The 19,583-nt window shown below is 39.2% G+C and overlaps 1 protein-coding gene and 1 pseudogene across 1 annotated transcript in view; both read right to left on the bottom strand.

Moving 5' to 3' along the window:
• Positions 1-19,583, bottom strand: part of CCDC102B (coiled-coil domain containing 102B) — a 341,353-nt gene that overhangs the window by 301,298 nt on the left and 20,472 nt on the right. The window lies entirely within an intron of this gene.
• On the bottom strand, positions 4,143-4,355 carry LOC115895485 (annotated as a pseudogene).

Genomic DNA, 19,583 nt, shown 5'->3' with positions numbered 1-19,583 from the left:
TTCAGAACATAATGCAATTATAATATAACAGAATGTATTTCAACTCGGGCTGCAGGCAGGCTTTCTAGTAATAGTTAAGCCTTTTCTGATGGATGCAGGGCACATTTTTAGATAAAAAAAATGATGGAATTGACACTTTAAGGAGGTAACACTGGAGCAGAGGCTTGACCACCACCCAGTTCTCACCAGCACTCAGGATGCTCTTGGATGGGTTACCCACACACGCACAAACATGTGCACACACACACACACACACATGCACACACACCCCAGATACAACATTCCAAACCATGAATATGCTCTGCAACACTGCATTAACAGCACATGCCTGTAGTGGCACATAACTTGGCCTAGAAAATACTGGGGACATCTGCATTCCCTTTTCTTATTGAATTGACTTACTTGGTTTCTGAGTTTTCCCAGAAGTAACACTTCAATATCTTTTCCATTTCTGTCTTGATCATTGTTTGTGTACCAAGTATAGCTGTACACATTTGGTACCATACTGCAAAACTCCAAGCAGAGTCATTTAAACATAAAGATTACATTGGGCATGCCTTCTCTTGCCTTTTAGAAGTTTACAACTAGCATTGCCTACTATATGTGGCAGACCTGGTCATCAGTCTACGGAGGATATTTTCTTATTAAATCAATGTTGGCAATTTGCATTTTAAAACATTATTGAAGTATGCATATTTAGTAGAATAAATAGAAGATAACTTTCTCTTACAGAGTTATTGAATCTCTTCCTTATCTGCTATATTGCCTTTCTTACTTCAATTTGTGAGTGTTTTCTTTTGTATTGATAGAATAGTTCAGAGAACCATCTATTTATTGTTTAAGGGCTTTTGTTATATTTATTTAGAAGCTATAGATACTATTAGATTAACTTACTGTAGACTAATTTATTGATATAAATTTAACAATTTTAATATCCTAAGTAATTTTACTCATCTTCATTTTTTATTTCTTTTGCTCTTATTTCTTTGCCTGAAATAACTTAGTGATTCAAAATAATACTTACAGAAAATCTTCCATGAACCATATATAAACTTTGCTTGATTTTTTAAAAAAATTTTGATAATTAGACTATTTAAAATTTGTATTTATATCTATTTACATCTTTGGCTAAATCTCATGTATTTTAATATTTAGAATTATCACATTTTCTTATTTTCTTAATAATGTTGATTGAATAGCTCTTTTATCTATACTTTCATAATTATTTAGAACAGTATGTGAAATGTTTCAAGCATGTGTATTTTTATACGTTAAATATAGCAACTTTATGTACTATTTCTATTATTTGTAATTTATGAAATTATTTTATTGGTCCTCTACATGATTGATTCCTATAGTTTTTCTATGGCTATTGGTAAGAAAATTGATTTCTCCAACATTGAGTTCAAATTTTTAATTTGATCATTAATACAATTTTGTAATCAATATTTTAAAAATATTATTTTTGTCTTAAATATATTATGGATTAATTACATGGATACATGACAGCTGCCATTTCAGTTACTTTTCTAACAATTTTATGGCAGATTTTGCTTTACATATTTCATTCCATATCAAGCAAAATAGAAATATTTGTAATTTTTATATTTGTACTTTACATTGTAGCTTTTATAAATATAAAAATCCCTATTTTATTTCTTATGATAAAATTATAAGAATCTCTTTCATGTGTAGAGAAATGGAGATTACCTTCTTTCGAAGTATGGAATTTTTCATAGATTCCATGCTTGTTTTCTGTTCCATTACAACTTTTCAGTGCTTGAGCCTGCCCACATCAGTCACAGCAGGGCCTGTCTCCAAGTCCAGAGGTCCAGCAGGCTGAGCTAAATAATGATGAATTAGATCCTCATGCAAACCATAGCCAGGAGCTTAGTGACTACAACAAAGACTTGGAGAGGTTTTCTGGGGAGCACATCCTCCCATAAGCCTATTTCTCTCTTTGAAGGAGATCAGGTTTAAGACTTTCTCTGCTTCTAGGCTCTGCATAGTTTTCTAAATGCCAACTATGCAAGTTACTTGCATTTTTCAATAAATCCAAGTGAAAGAATAGAGAAAAACTTTAGAAGTATTTTATCTGATGGTCTCCATCTTATTCCATGCAGGTTGCTATAACAGAATACCATAGACTGGGTGACTTATAAACAACAGAAGCTTATTTCTCACAGTTCTAGAGCCTGGGAAGTCCAAATGTTACCAGTCAGTGTCTGGAAAGGGCTCATTTCCTCTTCCTTGACTTCTACCTTCTCCCTGCATGCTCACATGGTGGAAGGAGCTAGAAATCTCTCTCAAGCTTCTCTTATGAGAGTACTGATCCTATTCATGAAAGCTCCACTGTCATTATCTAATCATGTACCAATGGCTCCACCTCCTAACACCATCACATTGGGAGTTAGGATTTCAGCATATGAATTTGAGGAGACACGTTCAGTCCATAACAGTCTCCCTAGCCCATCTTTGCTTCCAAACCTCTCCCCTCAATTTCTTTTCTTTCCTTTTCTTTTGTTTTCAATAGAGACATTGGCTCACTCTGTCACCCAGGCTGGAGTACAGTGGTGGAATCACAACTCACTGCAACATCAAACTCCTGGTCTCAAGCAATCTGTCCACTTCAGCCTCCCAAATTTCTAGGATTACAGCTGTAAGCCACCATGCCCAGCCCTCCCCTCAAATTTTGTACTATCTGGAATGTTCAGCCACCACTGCTGTCTGCATATCTTTGTCTCAGAGACTCATACCACTTCTATGTAGGCTTGCTCAGTTCAGTTACATTCATACTAAATTTAGCAGCAATTCCTCTAGTTCTCTAAAATGTGGAATACACAAACCTCTAACTGATTTCCAGTGAACATGCAGAATTTTCTGTCTTTGTTTTAACTACCGGATGTTTAAATGGGATTTTAAAAGACAAAAAGAGGGAATTATTTGTGTTCCTTTCATTTTGCCAAAAGTCTTGCTATTGTTTTTGTCATAATTTTGGTTGTAAACCTCCTCAAATATTTTGTGAAATAACTTACACCCAACTGAAAAATAACTCTTACAAAAAACTTTAAGAAAATTAATATGTTTTTTCTGTTTTCCAAAAGAGGAAACTGCTATACAGCAGTATTGACAGATTGATTACAATCAAAAGGCTTTGAAGAAGAGCGAGAGGAATGGAGTTTTAACCTGTCTGTACATACAGAGTGCTTAAAAAAGAAAATAGAATATTTGAATCATGTTTGTTTTTGAAAAAAATCATTCCATGCTTTTACAATTTTAGTATGTATATATTAATATAAACCACATAAAAAGATAATACTGGCTGGGTTTGGTGGCTCATGTCTGTGATCCCAACATTTTGAGGGGACTAGATGGGAGAATTGCATGAGCCCAGGAGTTCAAAACCAGCCTCAGCAGCAAGGCAAGACCCAATCTCCACATTTTTTAAATAAAATAATAATTAGCCAAATGCAGTGGTGTACCCGCTGGTTCTAGCTATTCTGGAGGTAGAAGTGGGAGGATCGCATGAGCCTAGGAGGTTGAGGCTGCAGTGAGCCATGATCATACCACTGCACTCCAGCCTGGATGACAGAGTAAAACTGTCTCAAAAAGAGAGAGAGAGAGGAGAGAGAGAGGAAAGGAGGGAGAATGCTATGTTTCTTATCTTTGCACGTGTGGTAATGTGTGTGGTATGTGAGGTGTGCATGTGCATATGAGTGGAAGTGGTTGAGATCATCTGCAATAAGCTTGTTAACTGGTTTGTATCACTCGTATCTTTATCCTCAAGACTGGAGATATCTAAGTTTTCATAAGAGATCATCAGAAGAATGATGATCGCTGAGAAAACACATCCACAAAATTCAAAAGAATATCTGGTGAGATTATTTTAAAGAAAATATTTCTCATACACAAAAAGTGTAAGAATTGACATAGTAAATATTCAGGCACTCACTAATCATTTAAGAAATAAAAATTGAAAAATAATGCCATGAAATTATCTGCATTCCCCATTCTTTTTTTTATTTTATTTTTATTAAGCACTACATAACACATTGTATGTTACATAATACACTGTATAACCTTCTAGCAGGGGTAGATGGCCATAACTGAGTTGTTTTTTCATCAGTCAGGAAAATGCTTCCTTAATCAATGTTCTCCAAACCCTTTGACACATAGTAACGATCAACTCCAGAGATGCGCCTATGTCTTTCCATCAGATTCCAGTGATACCCAAAATGAGCAACCCTTTTTACCTTGCCCCCGTTAGTGAACCTCTGGATGTACGCAGTAGCCACTCCTGGAATAAACAAGCACACGCCCGTGGTGGCGAGTCAGGGGAGAATCTCGAACCACATCTCTGCCCCGTTACCTAGGCCAAAACCCTACTTCTGGGCCCTTGAAAGGTGACCGGGCTTCGGCTCCCTTCCCAATCGCATTCCCCATTCTTATTCCATTTCCCTCCTTCTATGCTTTTCTCTGCCACACATTGCCAGTCAAAACCACTATTCTGAGTTCTTTGGAGTTTATCATCCTATGCATGTTGCTATACTTTTACTACGTAAAATATACAGAATCTGCTTTAGCTAGGTTGAAAAAGGGATGTCTTACTACATATTAAATAGCTTGCAATATAGGAAGAGCCAAAGCACTCGACTTAGGCTATGCTTCCAGGAATGTCTCCAGAACATTATTACCTACAAAGCATTTGGGTAATGTGCTATCATTGCTGCCAGAAGTTGCTAACAGAGGAGGTTACTATCCATAATGCTGACGAAAGAATTGAAAACTACTCCTTTGGGAAAACAGCTGTATGAAGCTGTCAAATTAGGAAATTTCTGTCACCATGCTGACTACAAAACTACCAGACAGTAAAATGGATGCCTAGCACTCAGCCTGTTTGCTCATGCTCTAGATTTTATATTCAGGTCTAATCTCATCAGGATGCATACAATGAGAAAATCTTCGATTGTATCTGGAACTCTAGTTCAGGCAGTCAGACAAGGGGTTAATGTTCAAATTATATAAGGGAATTCTACAGCTTAATAGCAACATACGTACACACACACACACACACACACACACACACACACACCAGTTTAATAACGAACAAAGTACTTAAATAGATGTTTCTCCAAAGAAGACATATAAATGGCCATCAAGTATATGAAAAGGTGCTCAACACCACTAATTATCAGGGAAAGGAAAATAAAAATCACAATGAGATATTTTCTCACATTTGTTAGGCTATTATCAAAAGCAGAAAAGATAACAAGTATTTGTGAGCATATAGAGATATTGGAACCCTTCTAACAGTGTTGGTGGAAATTTAAAATGGTGAAATGACTAGGGAAAACAGAATAGAGGTTTCTCAAAAAATTAAAAATAGAGCTACTATACAATTCAGCAATCCCATTGCTGGGTATATAACTAAAAGCATTAAGATGAAGATCTCAAAGAGACATCTGAACTCCCATGTTCACTGCAACATTATTCACAATGGCCAAAACCCAACAACCTAATGTCCATTGACAGACGAATGGAAAAAAATGTGATATATACATATAATGGTGTATCACTGTATTCAGCTTTGAAAAGAAGAAAGTCCTGCCATATGTGACAACTCAGATGAATCTGGAGTACATTATGCTAAGTGAAATAAACCAGTCACAGAAGGTGAAATACTGCATGATTCAACATACATAAAGTGTCTATAATAGTCAAACTCATAGAAATAGAGAAGAGAATGGCAGTTGCTAGGGGCTAGATGGAGACAGGAAGATAGAAAATTGTTGCTTAATGGGTATAAAATTTAAGTTAGGCAAGATGAATAAGTTTTAGAAACCTGTACAACACCATGCCTATGGCTAACAATACTATATTATGCACTTTAAAAGTCTGTTTCCAGGATATAATCCTGCAGAACATTATGTTAAGTAAAATAAGCCAGGCACAGAAAGACAAATACTCTGTGTTCTCTCTCATATGTGGGAGAGAAAAAAATAAAAAGATCTCATAGAAGTAGAGAATAGAATACTGTTTACAACAGGATGGGAAGGGGAGCAGAGAAAGAGAAGAGGAAAAGAATGGTTAATGGATACAGAATTACAACTAGATAGAAGGAATGAGTGCTAGTGTTCTACAACACTGTAGGATGACTATAGCTAATAACTTCCTGTATATCTTCAAACAGTTAGAAGAGAGAATTTTGAATATTCCCAACACCAAGAAATGACAAATGGTTGAGATGACGATGTTCTCATTATGCTGAATTGCTCATTACACATTGTATCCATGTATCAAAATATCACTCAGTACCCCATAAATGTGTATGGTTATGACGCATCAATTAAAACATAAATAAATAAATATAGATCTTATGTCACATGTTCTCACCATAAAAAGTGGTTATATAAGGTGATAGATGTGTTTATTACCTTGATCGTGGTAATGATTTTTATGGGAATATCTATATGTCCTAAATTATAAAATTGTATACATTACATATGTACAGTTTTATATATCACTTATATTTTAATAAAACTGTCAATTTTTTTAAAAAAAGATGATAACCCAGTAAGGATATAGAATCTGTGTGGACGAAAAGAAAGAAAAAAATACTAATTTAGAGATAAAATTTAAACACTGAGGTATAAGACTCAAAAGAATTTTAGAAGTAAATTTTTTGCCTGTAGAGGTAAAAGTTAGAAAATTGTGTTTTCTTGAAACGAAAGATATTGGGCTGTTCCTACCTCTGAAACCATAATTTCGCTGTTCAGGAATTCTATAGCTAGGGACTTTGTCATTTTTTGTACAATCTCAGTATGGTTTGGATTATGAAAAAAGCTTATCACATTGGGTAGCAAACTGTTTAAGATTTATTTCTGAGAAAAAGTTAGTAAATCTTCTGGCAGCCCTTTGAAATGTATTATGATTGAAAAGGATTCCCAGCTGAAAACACTGGAACTATTTTCTTTAGTAATCTACAAATGTTTTATCACCCTGTCATGTGATGGATAGCATTCAGAAATAGTTAAAGTAAAAGTAACTCTAAGTGCCCAGAAATTATGCAAAGCTTCACTCTTTTGAAAGAAGCTTTTAATGTGGCAGTAATATATTGAAAGACTGGTTTCTAAGCTTAAATCTGGAGTCTGTTTCTAAGGATTAGGACAAGATGTTGTGCATTGCATATGTTTTTAAAATTTGCTATAAATTAGTAATAACAATAAAGATCTAGTCTGTCTGTCTGTGGTTGGATGAATCACATGACCATGTAAATTGTATGACTGAATGTATGAGATAAATACAGGAGAATTGTCTTGGCATCTTAAAGAAGCCCAACAAATGGTACTCCCCTGTCCCCACCTGAATTCTGAATGTAATAAAATTGAGATTAGAAATGAGGCCATTGGACAACATGAATAAACATGAAGGACGTTATGTTAATGAAATAAGCCAGGAACAGAAAGATAAATACCATAAGTTCTCACTCATATGTGAAAGCTTAAAAGGTTTATCTCATAGAAGTAGAAAGGAAAATCATAGTTACTAGAGTCTGAAAAAGGGCGGGAGACATGAAGGGAGGTAGGATAATAGGTATAAAAATACAATTAGATAGAAGAAATAAGTTATTGTGTTTGACAGCACAGTAGGGTGATTATAGTTAATGAGAATTTCTAGTATATTTCAAAATAGCTAGAAGAGAGAATTTTTAATATTCCCAGCACAAGAAGTACCAAATATTTGAGGTGATAGATATGCTTATTACTCTAATCTGATCACTAGACATTATATATGTATCAAAACATCACTATGTATCTCATAAATATGTACAATTATATCTTCATTAAAAAATTAATTTTTAAATGAAATGAGGGCATTGAAGGACAAAATATTTTGTTTCCACAGACCAAGTTGTAGGAAGTACTATACAGTGTGGGAGGCAGGACAGAATAAGCTTCCTAGTTGACTTGCAGAATTAGTCTTAGTCACAGAAGACACTACAACCCCATATGCTTGCCCTAAGTGAGCCAGGCCCCTTACATGTGTAACATGGGCAGCTGAAACAGGGCCATATGTTCTCTGTGGTCAGGCTGGCCCCCAGTGAGGAAAACAGAAATGTGTGAGCTGAACCAAGCACACCCCACGTCTTCTCATCAACAAGTCCATCACTTCCACTGCCTCCTCTCCTACCTCTGTGGGCAGTGACTGGGAAGGTATTAAGAGTCTCTCCTACTGACTCCAGAAGTGAAGAAGAACAGGTCTCCCCAGACGGTGCTCAGCTTTGCATTCTCCTGGCTCTCTGGGTTAATGCCATGGTTCCATCAGGACTGTGGCTATTTTCCTAGGGGAAAGAAACTCAATAAAAGACAGGATGTCCAACTTCAGTCTTGACTGGATTGCATCCCCAATGCTAACTACTATCCCTTTGGATAGACTTCGGAGAGCATTCTCTGGTTATAACTGCTGCATAACTAAGTACTCAAAACATAGTGATGTACAATAACTTTTCAATGCTCACAGAATGAAGCAGTGTGAATGTCTTACACATGCTCCACCATCTCTGGAGTCTTGGCTGGCGCAATTTAACAGTTGGGGGTAACCACACAGCTGGGGAATCATTGAGAGGCGTCTTCATGCACGTGGCTGGTGATTGGTCCTACGTAGTTGAATCTGTGGTACCAGATCTCAACTGATGCTGTCAACCCGAGCGCCTACAGGTCACTACTCCAGGTGGTTCTTACGTAGCAACTCATGGCTCCAAAACAAATGTGCCAAGAGAACCAGGAGGATGCAGTACGGTTTTTTCTACCTAGCCCTAGAAGTTAGGAACTTCACTTTCTCTGTATTATATTGTTTATAAGCTAGTCACTGAAAGGGCCCAGATTCAAGATAAAAGACATAATCCCCCAACTCTTATAAAAGGAGTATCAAAAAATTTTCCAAAAATGTTAAATCCTCCACAGTTCAATAGTTGTTAGTATTGATTTTGTCCCATATGGATCTGAAAATAGTCAGAACAACAAATTAATTAGTTCCAAGACACATCTGCCACCAAAGCCAAAAACTTCTTTTCTATCTCATTTCCTATCCAAACTGTGTCCACTTAAGAATTTCAATAGAGCGTATCAGAAGATCCTTGGTGAAACTGAATTACAACAATAAGATATTAAAATAATAAATTGCCTAAAGATGTTCTGCTAATAAAATTCTAACAATTATAGAAAATGTCCCATATGTTGGATATAGTCTTATTAACAGTATTTTCAGAAAGAAATTAAATGCAAATTCTAAAAGTATTCAAGTCCAAAGACTTCAAAATCCAAAAGAATTTAAATCCAAAATAAAAATGTCATGACCTTGTAGGACAAAAAAATTAATTTATCCCCAGTTTCTTTTTCTGCTCACATTCAACTGAAAAACAGAAACAATGACAACAATAACAACAACAAAGTAATAATAATAACTGGAAAAATTTCAAGTTTCTTTCTTCTTAATAAGGCATTCACTCATTGAAATGACTAAAGTGTCTTCAGACCACAAACTTTTACTCCCAAGCCTTCCCTCAACCTCTCCAAACATTTCAGGAGTTCAGGTATCTGAAAGGACAAGACTTCTCAGAGCATTCTCCTGCGAGGCTTTGGTTTAAAGGCAACTGATAGGTCCATTTAGAGAAAGAGACTGGAGTGGAGGCAAGCATTGAGCATTTGAGAGATCCCAGTGCTAACTCCTCAGGGTCTTCATTCACACACTAATGTGCTTTGTGAATTGAACCATGCAATGAATCTAAGCTTCAGAGAGCTCAAGACAGAGATGTAAGATGTAAGAGAGTTTTTTGTTGGTTGGTTGACTGGTTGGTTGGTTGGTTTTTGAGACGGAGTATCACTCTGTCTCACCCAGTCTTGTAGTGCAGTGGCACGATCTCAGCTCACTGCAGGCTCCACCTGGGTTCCAGTGATTCTCCTGTCTCAGTCTCTCGAGTAGCTGGGACTACAGGCATGTGCCACCACACCAGGCTTATTATTTTTTTTTTTTTAGTAAAGATGGTGTTTCACCACGTTGGCCAGGCTGCTCTCGAACTTCTGACCTCAGGTGTTCCACCCATCTCAGCCTCCCAAAGTGCTGGGATTACAGGTGTGAGCCAGTGTGCCTGGCCCAAGATTTTTAATGTACCTCTGACCCATAGGTCAGGATGTCTAACCCATTATGCCAGTTGAAAGTTGTAAGTTAAAAAATTGGCCCTAAGGGTCAGAATTTAAACAGAACATTATAAATTCCATTACCATTATCTTGGCCAAAAGTTAAAGCCAGACATTCAGGCATCCCCAGAAATATAGCTAGAGCTGTTACAAACCAGCCATAAATTACCTTAATTACAGTGTCTCTTTTAAAGAGTTCAAAAGTGATCACTGTTCTGTCTCTATACCCAGCACATTTAGAAAACAAAGCAATATGCAGCCCCTAATGAAGTTAATGAAGCAAATTTTTATTCTTATTACCCAATGGTTAGTAATGGCAAAAATCATAGCAGAAACTCAATGGCACTGAGGGAGAAAGGATAAATGGAGAAAATTATTTTTTTCAGCCCTACCAGACACCCACCCAATCTATGCCAGTGGCCCATGACCACTTAAATTTACAGTAAGGATAAATTAACCATCAAGAAGTTATGTCTGCCATTATGTTTGCCTTATATACAAGCATTAATCACTTCTGTCAAAGACTGGCATGTAACATTTAATAGTCAGTTGTGGTCTGAATTGTGTTTCCCCAAAATATATGTTGACATCCTAACCCATGGTACCTGTCAATGTGACTTTATTTGGAAACGGGTTCTGGAAGTAATTAAGATGTAATTAGGCCCACACTGGAGTAGGGTGGGCCTTTTATCAAATACGACTGGTGCTCTTACAGGAAGAAGAAAAGAGACGCAAAGACAGATACACAAGGAGACCATGATGAGGCAGAGACAGAGATCACAGTGATGCTTCTATGAGCCAAGAAAAGCTAAGGACTGCCAGCCATCACCAGAAGCTAAAAGAGAAGACTGAAACACAGCTGCCTCAGAGCCTGCAAGAGGAATCATCCTTGGAGACATCTTGATATCAGATTTCCAGCCTCCAGAACTGTGAGGCAACAAATAATCTGTTGTTTTAAGCCACCGGTTTGTAGTCACTTGTTCCAGTGGCCCTAGGAAGCTAACACACAGTCAGCCGCCATTTTTTAATGTTTGACCACGCACAGGTTTGAACCCTCACCTCTCCCTGTTTTCCTTCTACTCTGCACCTGGGAAAGTTTATAATAACGTTGAGGTGCTCCCTCCTTTGGTGCCAGTGGGAATTTCAAACTACCTATGGGAACCCCCACTCCTTCCTTATCACTAACCTCAGTAAAAACCCCAGGCTCAACTGCTTTCTCTGTTCTCTCAAACCATTTTTGGACCCACTAAGGAGCCACCCTGTTATCGCAAGAAAGCCTTGTTATATGAGCAATAAACCTTTCTATATCGTCTTGAGGGGTGTGTGTGTGTGTGTGTGTGAACAGTCTTCACATTTGGACAAAATTTGGGGTAAGGGACCTTTTCATTTCCTCAGGATAATCAAATATGGAAGGCATTTGCCTTATTGCAAAGTTGAAAATATTTCAACATTGGCAATCCTATTCCTGAGTCTTATTTGTAGTACAACTCTATCCCCTTCAGTACATTCACAGTTTCTTCATTTCTGTCCCCTTTAGAGCCCCATGCTTCAGCTACCCCAGAATTGCACTGAGAGTGGGCTCTGTTTAGCGACAGAGGCATCCAGTTTTCTTGTGAGGAGGAAATGTAATCCGTCGCTCAATCATGCCTGTCTGGGAAAGGTGCATGCTATTGGTGCAGCCCATGCATGTTTGCTAACACTGGCTTGACCCTCTGACCTGCCTGCATTTGCCCTGCCCCAAACGATCTGGACACCATTGGATGGAAGCCATTTGTAAGTACACACTTGCCTTGACAGCAACTGCAAAACATCTGCGAGTAAAGCTGCCATAAGCTCCAGTCACTGGCCAAAGTTAACACTATTTGCGCTGTGTGTCACACAGCCATATGCCATGTGGACTTGTCCAATGCATACATGACACAAGCTGCCACCATCCACAAGAGCACCTACTAGACTGGCCCTTACAGAGCTGCTCCAACTTGCCCCAGAATATTTACTCTTTGATTTTATTTCTCAACATTCCCAACAGGAGCACCAGGCATTGAAGTCTGAGAGGAAGATTCAAGAAATAACTATCGGGAGAACCCACTCCCGATGTTTAACATGGGTTCTTTTCTATTTCCTAAGTGTCTCGGCTGGGTTGAGAAATAAAGGGAAAGAGCACAAGAGAGAGAAATGTAAAGCTGGGTGTCCAGAGGAGACATCACATGTCGGCAGGATCCGTGATGTTCCCCAGCCATAAAACCAGCAAGTTTTTATTAGCGATTTTCAAAAGGGGAGGGAGTGCACGAATAGGGTGTGGGTCACAGAGATCACGTACTTCACAAGGTAATAAAACATCACAAAGCAAATGGAGGCAGGGCGAGATCACAGGACCACCGGATGAGGAGAAATTAAAATTGCTAATGAAGTTTCGGGCACGCATTGTCATTGATAACATCTTATCAGGAAACAAGGTTTGAGAGCAGATAACCTGTCTGACCACAATTTATTAGATGGGAATTTTTGTCCACCTGATAAGCCTGGGAGCGCTATAGGAGACCCAGGTTTATTTCATCCCTTCGGGCCTCGACCATAAAAGACGAGACGCCTTAAAAAGGGGCCGTCTATAAGCCTACCTTCAGGGTGCATTCTCTTTCTCAGGGATGTTCCTTGCTGAGAAAAAGAATTCAGCGATATTTCTCCTATTTGCTTATGAAAGAGGAGGAATATAGCTGTTTCCATCAGGCTCACTGGCGGCCAGTTCAAAGTTACCTCTCTTGTTCCCTGAACATCGCTGTTATCCTGTTCTTTTTTAAAGATGCCCAGATTTCATATTCAAACACATATGCTCTACAAACAATTTGTGCAGTTGACACAATCACAGGGTCCTGAGGGGACATTCATCCTCCTCAGCTTACAAAGAAGATGACGGCATTAAGAGATTAAAGTAAAGACAGGCACAGGAAATCATAAGGATATTCATTGGGGAAGTGATAAGTGTCCATGAAATCTTCACAATTTATGTTCAGCGATTACAGTAAAGACAGGTACAAGAAATTATAAAAGTATTAATTTTGGGAACTAATAAATGTCCATGAAATCTTCACAATTTATGTTCTTCTACCGCGGCTTCAGCCCGTCCCTCCGTTCGGGGTCGCTGACTTCCCGCAATAAATAACATTTTCTTCCCTTCTCCATGCTGAGCAAACTGATAAATAAGGTACTTCAAAAGCAAATAGAAGTCAGTGTTACTTTAGTAATTTATATACTTAATACTTCATAAGTACATATATATATACATATTCATAGTATACATATTTAAATATTACTTTATTATTGAAACAGGCTAAAATGGGGCTTAGGTTAGTGTGAGGGATAAAAGGGCTTGAGGCAGTTGTAGACAGATGTACCCATCCCGTCCTAGGCAGCACTGGGTTACTCATGCAGATCTACTCCACCACCTCCAATTCCAGCAATGGCCAAGGTCCTCACCTCCTCACTGCTGCACTGGTGGATTTTCCTCACATTAAAAGCAAGTGTTCGCCAACACCCTATTCCATCATACGTCAATCTCACATCGATGTTAGAGATCATATGAATGATCCGATCATGGTATAGGAGTAACAATCTTGCAAAACCAAAGCAAAACCTTCTGTGACTTGCAAATGTTTCAAATAGAAACTATAATGGGGATTTTAAGTTTTATAATCATTTCTATCTTACAACTTGAGGAAACAACGATTTTATAACCTCTTCAAAAATCAGATTGACGTTGGAGAAAAATTTTCCTAGATCTTTAAAATGACAGCAAACATTCATTTTTATCAATACAGGATAAATTCTAGAGAATCATATAACAAGTGGTTCTTAACTGGGGTTGATTATCCCCTAAGGGACATTGGGCAATATTTGGAGACATTTTTGGTTGTCTCAACTGGGGCAGGTGCTGCTGGAATCCAGTGGGTAAAAGCCAAGATGCTGCTAAACATCTTAAACTGTACAGGATGTGTTATGCCCAGACCGTTTATTCCCTGAAGAAGACCACCAGAGTCCAGAGTCAAAGCCAAGCGGCAAGATCTTTACTGCAAGTTCGAACTTGGTCCCTCTGCTCCACAGCATACAAGAGGGCCCCGAACGATGCATGTGCTCGCTTTTTATAGCCCGATGTAAACAGGATATGTAAGGTCACAGAGAAACAAGGGAATTCTTTGGGTTACAGCATTACAATTGGTTAACATTTTAAGTTATACATTTAGCAGTTTTTTTATTGGTTCCCGCGCTTTCAGTAAAACCACTCCACAAACGGTTGTGACCTTATCGGGGACTCTCCAGGTGGTGTTTTTCTAAAGTTGAGACAAATGGAGAAATGTTTGCACTGGGCCCAGGAAGTTGAGACAAATGGAGGAATGTTTGCACTGGGCCCAGGAAGTTGAGACAAATGGAGGAATGTTTGCACTGGGTCCAGGACTGAGATATATGGAGGAATGTGTTTGTACTGGGCCCAGGACTGAGATATATGTTTGATTTCTTACAGATGCTTCTCCATAACGAAGAATTATCTGACTCAGAATGTCAATAGTACTGAGGTTGAGAAATCCTTCCTTAAGATATACCACAGGACTGTGTTTCAGTATCTATTTAAGTATTTATTTTTAGAATATCACTTAATTCAACATACGTTATACTAGTAATGATATCATAATCCAATTATCTTGGGACACAAGTTGCTTTTTCAGAAGGCAGCACAAAACAAGGAAGCTCTGCAGTTGTTCCAGGCTGTGTAGCAGCAAACCTACTACCTGGGCCATCTCATACTTCCAGATGTGTCTTAATAGAGACAGATGCCAGGAGGAGCTTCTGGTAAGCCCCAGCAAGAGGCTGTGGCTAGATCTCTACGTTTGGAAGAAGGGCATGTCATCTGCAAAAAATAACTACATACACCATGTATAAAATGGTCCCTGATTTACTACTGGGTCAGAGTGGAACCAGAGATACAAAGTCATCAAGTGACTTCATGGACAAAAATACTATATTGTGTACTCTCAGAAACACCAAGTTATAGGTGCACCCAGCCATAATCTATAGTACAACGGACTAATCACACCCAGTATCAAACATGAGCAGGTTCAGAGGTCACAAGTAAGTTGCATAAACTGTTGACCTAGACTCTCATGTCACCTGCCAGTAGTGAACAGGTATCTGTCCTAAGCTCACACCTATGGCATCATGGCAGCAGGGAGTGGGGTGAGTAAAAGCAAAGGAAAAGAATTAAAAGCTCAGGCTTTGTTCATGAAACAGTGAGCCTGCTAGAAATTTCGGTGCATATCAAAAACGAATGGTAGCTGGCCGAATGGCACAGTGGCTCATGCCTGTTAATCTCAGCACTTTAGGAGGCCAAGTTGGGCAGATCACTTGAGACCAGGAGTTTGAGACCAGCCTGGCCAACACAGTAAAAACCCGTCTCTACTAAAAATACAAAAAATTAGCTGGGCATGGTGGCACATGCTGTAATCCCAGCTATTTGGGAGGGTGAGGCACAAGAATCGCTTGATCCTGGGAGATGGAGTTTGCAGTGATCTGAAATTGCACCACTGCACTACTCTAGCCTGGGTGACAGCAAGACCTGGTCTCAAAAAAAAAAAAAAAAAAGGCTGCTTATCTACAGTCCAATGGCCAGAGGTTCAGGCGATGTGCCTGGCCATCCACTTTGTGTGAAAACAGATATGGCTGAGATAAGGGTGTATCATGGAGAGTGCTGACTGTCCAATCAGAGGCCTAGGAGGAGCAGGCCTGGTAGACTGGATTCAGAGAGGTCTGGGGAGAGGCATACAGATGAGATACATGGGAGGCATGGGAGTGGGAATAAAGTGTGGAGCTCCTTCTAAATCAGGTTACTGCCCACAGAAGCAGCTACTGCCAAAGAGACACTCATCAAGCAAGCAGACAAGAAAAATTAACAAATAAATTTTAGTCAGACTCCATTCTCAGTCATCCCGGTGCTTATGCAATGGGCTCAGATGAAGCAGCCATCATGGTAGAGATGCATGGGTCGAAAGGCAAGAGATTCCTTAGGCCAAGGGTGAATTAGCTACAGCAGCTGCTGAAGCTCTGTCATGCCACCATCAGGGACCAATGCTGAAGGCATCTCTCAGAAGGTCTTTATTGCACATTATTTGGAAATGATTATATCAGATCCCTTCCATTCTTCCAAGTAATATGTAAACTTGGATGCGATAGACCCGTATTCCAGGTAATAGTCTGCCTTTCCTGTCTGTAATATCTCAGCAAGCCCTCTTATCCAAGAATGCAAAGAATGTCTACTCTGCTCACATAGGATCCTACATATGATCACCTCATTTGCAGAGACCCACTTTAAAGAAATGGAGGTGAAGCAGTGGGCATATGACCAAGGAATACCCCCATCCTACCACCTCCCACAGCATGCAAGAGCCATGGCCTGTGATAAAGCAGGCTTTGTAGATGCAGGGAATCACGAGCTTCAATGTGACACCCTGCAAGGGGATGGGGTACTATCCTTTATTATGTAATACACGCATTAAATGAATGGTCATTATATGGTCCTCAAAATGTAAAATACATGTGTCCAGGTAGAGAGTGTGGGAGGTAGCCATTCACTGCCATCCACATTCAAGGGATTTGTACTTCCAATGTGCACAAATATAATCTCTGTGGGTTCAGCATTCCTGATTCCCAGAAGAAATCACTTCCACCAGGAGGAACAACATGGATTGCACTAAACTTAAAGTTATTACTGCTCAGTTTATGTTCTTTGTGCTAGTGAAGTGACTAGCTAAGAAAGAAGTTGCTATATTAGCAGGAGCAATTGACTCTAATCATGAAGAAATTGGGCTGCTGCTACATAATTGAGACAGAGTAGAAGATATTTTGCACTCTGGTGATCCACCAGGATGTCTTTTGTTACTAGCATTGCTGGATTTAATTCTACTGCCAATCACAGCCATTAATAAGGGCAAAATAAACAGGGAGTCGGATCCTGCAGCAATGTGAGTTTGAGAAAACCCTCCCTTCACATACACACACACACACACACACCCCCCACACCACTGCCACTACCACCACCACAAGTGCCAGTCAGTGGGGAGGAGACTCTAAACACTGGTGGAGAAGGGAAATCTTGGGTATGAGAGAGTGTTGGGACCAAGCCTGCAGTGGGAGCTATCATTGGTCCCACTAGCCTTCCTCATAGTTTTCTCAGAAAAAAAAAATGTAATCCTGGAGAAGCCCTGTGTGCACTGAAGGAACTTAATGTGAGAAGCAAGTGTACGTGAGCGCCCCTAGGGACTGTCAAGAATGCTTTGTTTTCAGGTGCCCAGACATGTTACCCCCATGCCCATCCCCTGCTGGTAAAACTCAAAGAGAACACTTTCTCAAGAAGAATTGCCCTCAGACAAACAGGAACCACTTCGCCTTTGAGACTACTCCTCCCAACCCTTGAGGACAGAGTATAGCCAATAACTGAATTGGGGGTACAAACGTTGACCCCTTTGGCTCAAGACGCGCCCAACTCTTGTGCGGTTGAGGTGTGTGCCACTGGATACCATCATCACTCGCCACACAGGTCTGTCGAGCACCTGAAGTGAGACACGTTGTTCGCACACTAGATTTCAAAGATTTAGTATAAAAAGAAACATAAGATGTTGATATGGTTTGGCTGTGTCCCCAACCAAATCTCAACTTGTATTGTATCTCCCAGAATTCCCACGTGTTGTGGGAGGGACCCAGGGGGAGGTAATTGAACCATGAGGGCCGGTCTTTCCCGTGCTATTCTCGTGATAGGGAATAAGTCTCATGAGATCTGATGGGTTTATCAGGGGTTTCCGCGTTTGCTTCCTCCTCATTCCTCTTGCTGACTCCATGTAAAAGGGCCTTTAACTTCTTGCCATGGCTCTGAGGCCTCCCTAGCCGTGTGGAACTGTAAGTCCCATTCAATCTCTTTTTCTTTCCAGTCTCGGGTATGTCTTTATCAGCAGTGTGAAAATGGACTAATACAGATATCTTATCAAATGTTTAATATTGATACATGCTGAAATGTCAATACTTTGGATGTACTGGTTCGAACAAAGTGCTTAAACCATCTGTTTCTTTCTACGTGTTTAAATGTGGCTACCAGAAAATTTAAAATTACCTGTATGGCATGCAATACATTTCCACTGGACAGCGATGCTCTAGAGTTGTCCTGTGGGGTCAAGCTGAAGCCAGTCTCCAGCTAAGACACATTCTTGCCGAGCTGGATTCCCTGTCCTGTCCTGATCCCCCCATGATCTTCTCCTGAGGATGCTCCCTCACTAAATCACTCCAACAAGAGTCCCACCTCAGCCTCTGCTAGAAATCAACTCTAAAATACTTGATGTTTGTATATGTTTGGTCTTCAATGCCCTATAAATAACTGGATCTGATGTAAATCTTCAAAATAAAAACATGTAAAGAAAACATAGCACACACATAACACTATTACACTACAAAATTATATGAGAACCATATGCTTATCTCATGATATTAGAACACAATGATATAAAGATGTGCGCAGTGCAAGGCAACAACATTAATAATGGTTTTGATCAGAATACTACTAAAAAACACAATTTAAATAATAAGGCTCTTATGTTAGCTCACAGTCAGCATTAATTCACCATCAAGTTGGAGAAAGATGTTTGTGTTTCACAGATGCCATTCCTGGACTTTATATTTAAGATTATCATCACTGCTTTTGACGAGCAAACAACATTCAAAGGATATGATATTTGGCGTATGATAATTGTTAGCAAAAGTGCCTCCTGTGAATGAAGAGTTGACCTCTCAAGAAAAAGCAATTCACAAAGAATGCTGCCGACAAGCCTGCCTGCATAACCTTATACTGCCACATGATGTCCCTCTAATGCCAAGTTCTAAGGTTGGAATTACCCCCCCAATACAGGCTTTGTAGATAAAAATATTCAGTTAGAACAACAGAGCACACAGATCTTACAACATAAGGTGTTTTTAATTGGTTAGTTTATACTGGACTTCATATATCACATATCAAAAAATGCATCTCTGGTTAAAGAGTCCTGGACATGGACAAAGCATTGTGATGAGGACGCCTGGTAAGAAGTGCGAGCAGTTCAGCAGAGTCACGGGTGTGTGAGCACTTGGGTTTTCATTGCCAGATTTGCCTTCAGGCCAAACAGGATATACAAAGAAAAACCTATGACTGAAAATGCTAGCGAGAAATTTTAGAACATGCAAGTCATAGAGAAATTTACAAAGCTTAGTGAGTCAGAGATCACCTGCAAAGAAGCAAGGATCAGAATATCAGACATAGCAATAAAAATAGATGCAACAAAAGAAGGAGTAGGATATTTTTAAATATTTAAGGAAAAAAAT

The sequence above is a fragment of the Rhinopithecus roxellana genome, chromosome 21 (assembly GCF_007565055.1).
Source record: "Rhinopithecus roxellana isolate Shanxi Qingling chromosome 21, ASM756505v1, whole genome shotgun sequence".
In the NCBI taxonomy this organism is placed as follows: Eukaryota; Metazoa; Chordata; class Mammalia; order Primates; family Cercopithecidae; genus Rhinopithecus; species Rhinopithecus roxellana.
Note: the sequence above shows the minus strand (reverse complement) of the source record. Positions and strands in the feature narration are given on the sequence as shown.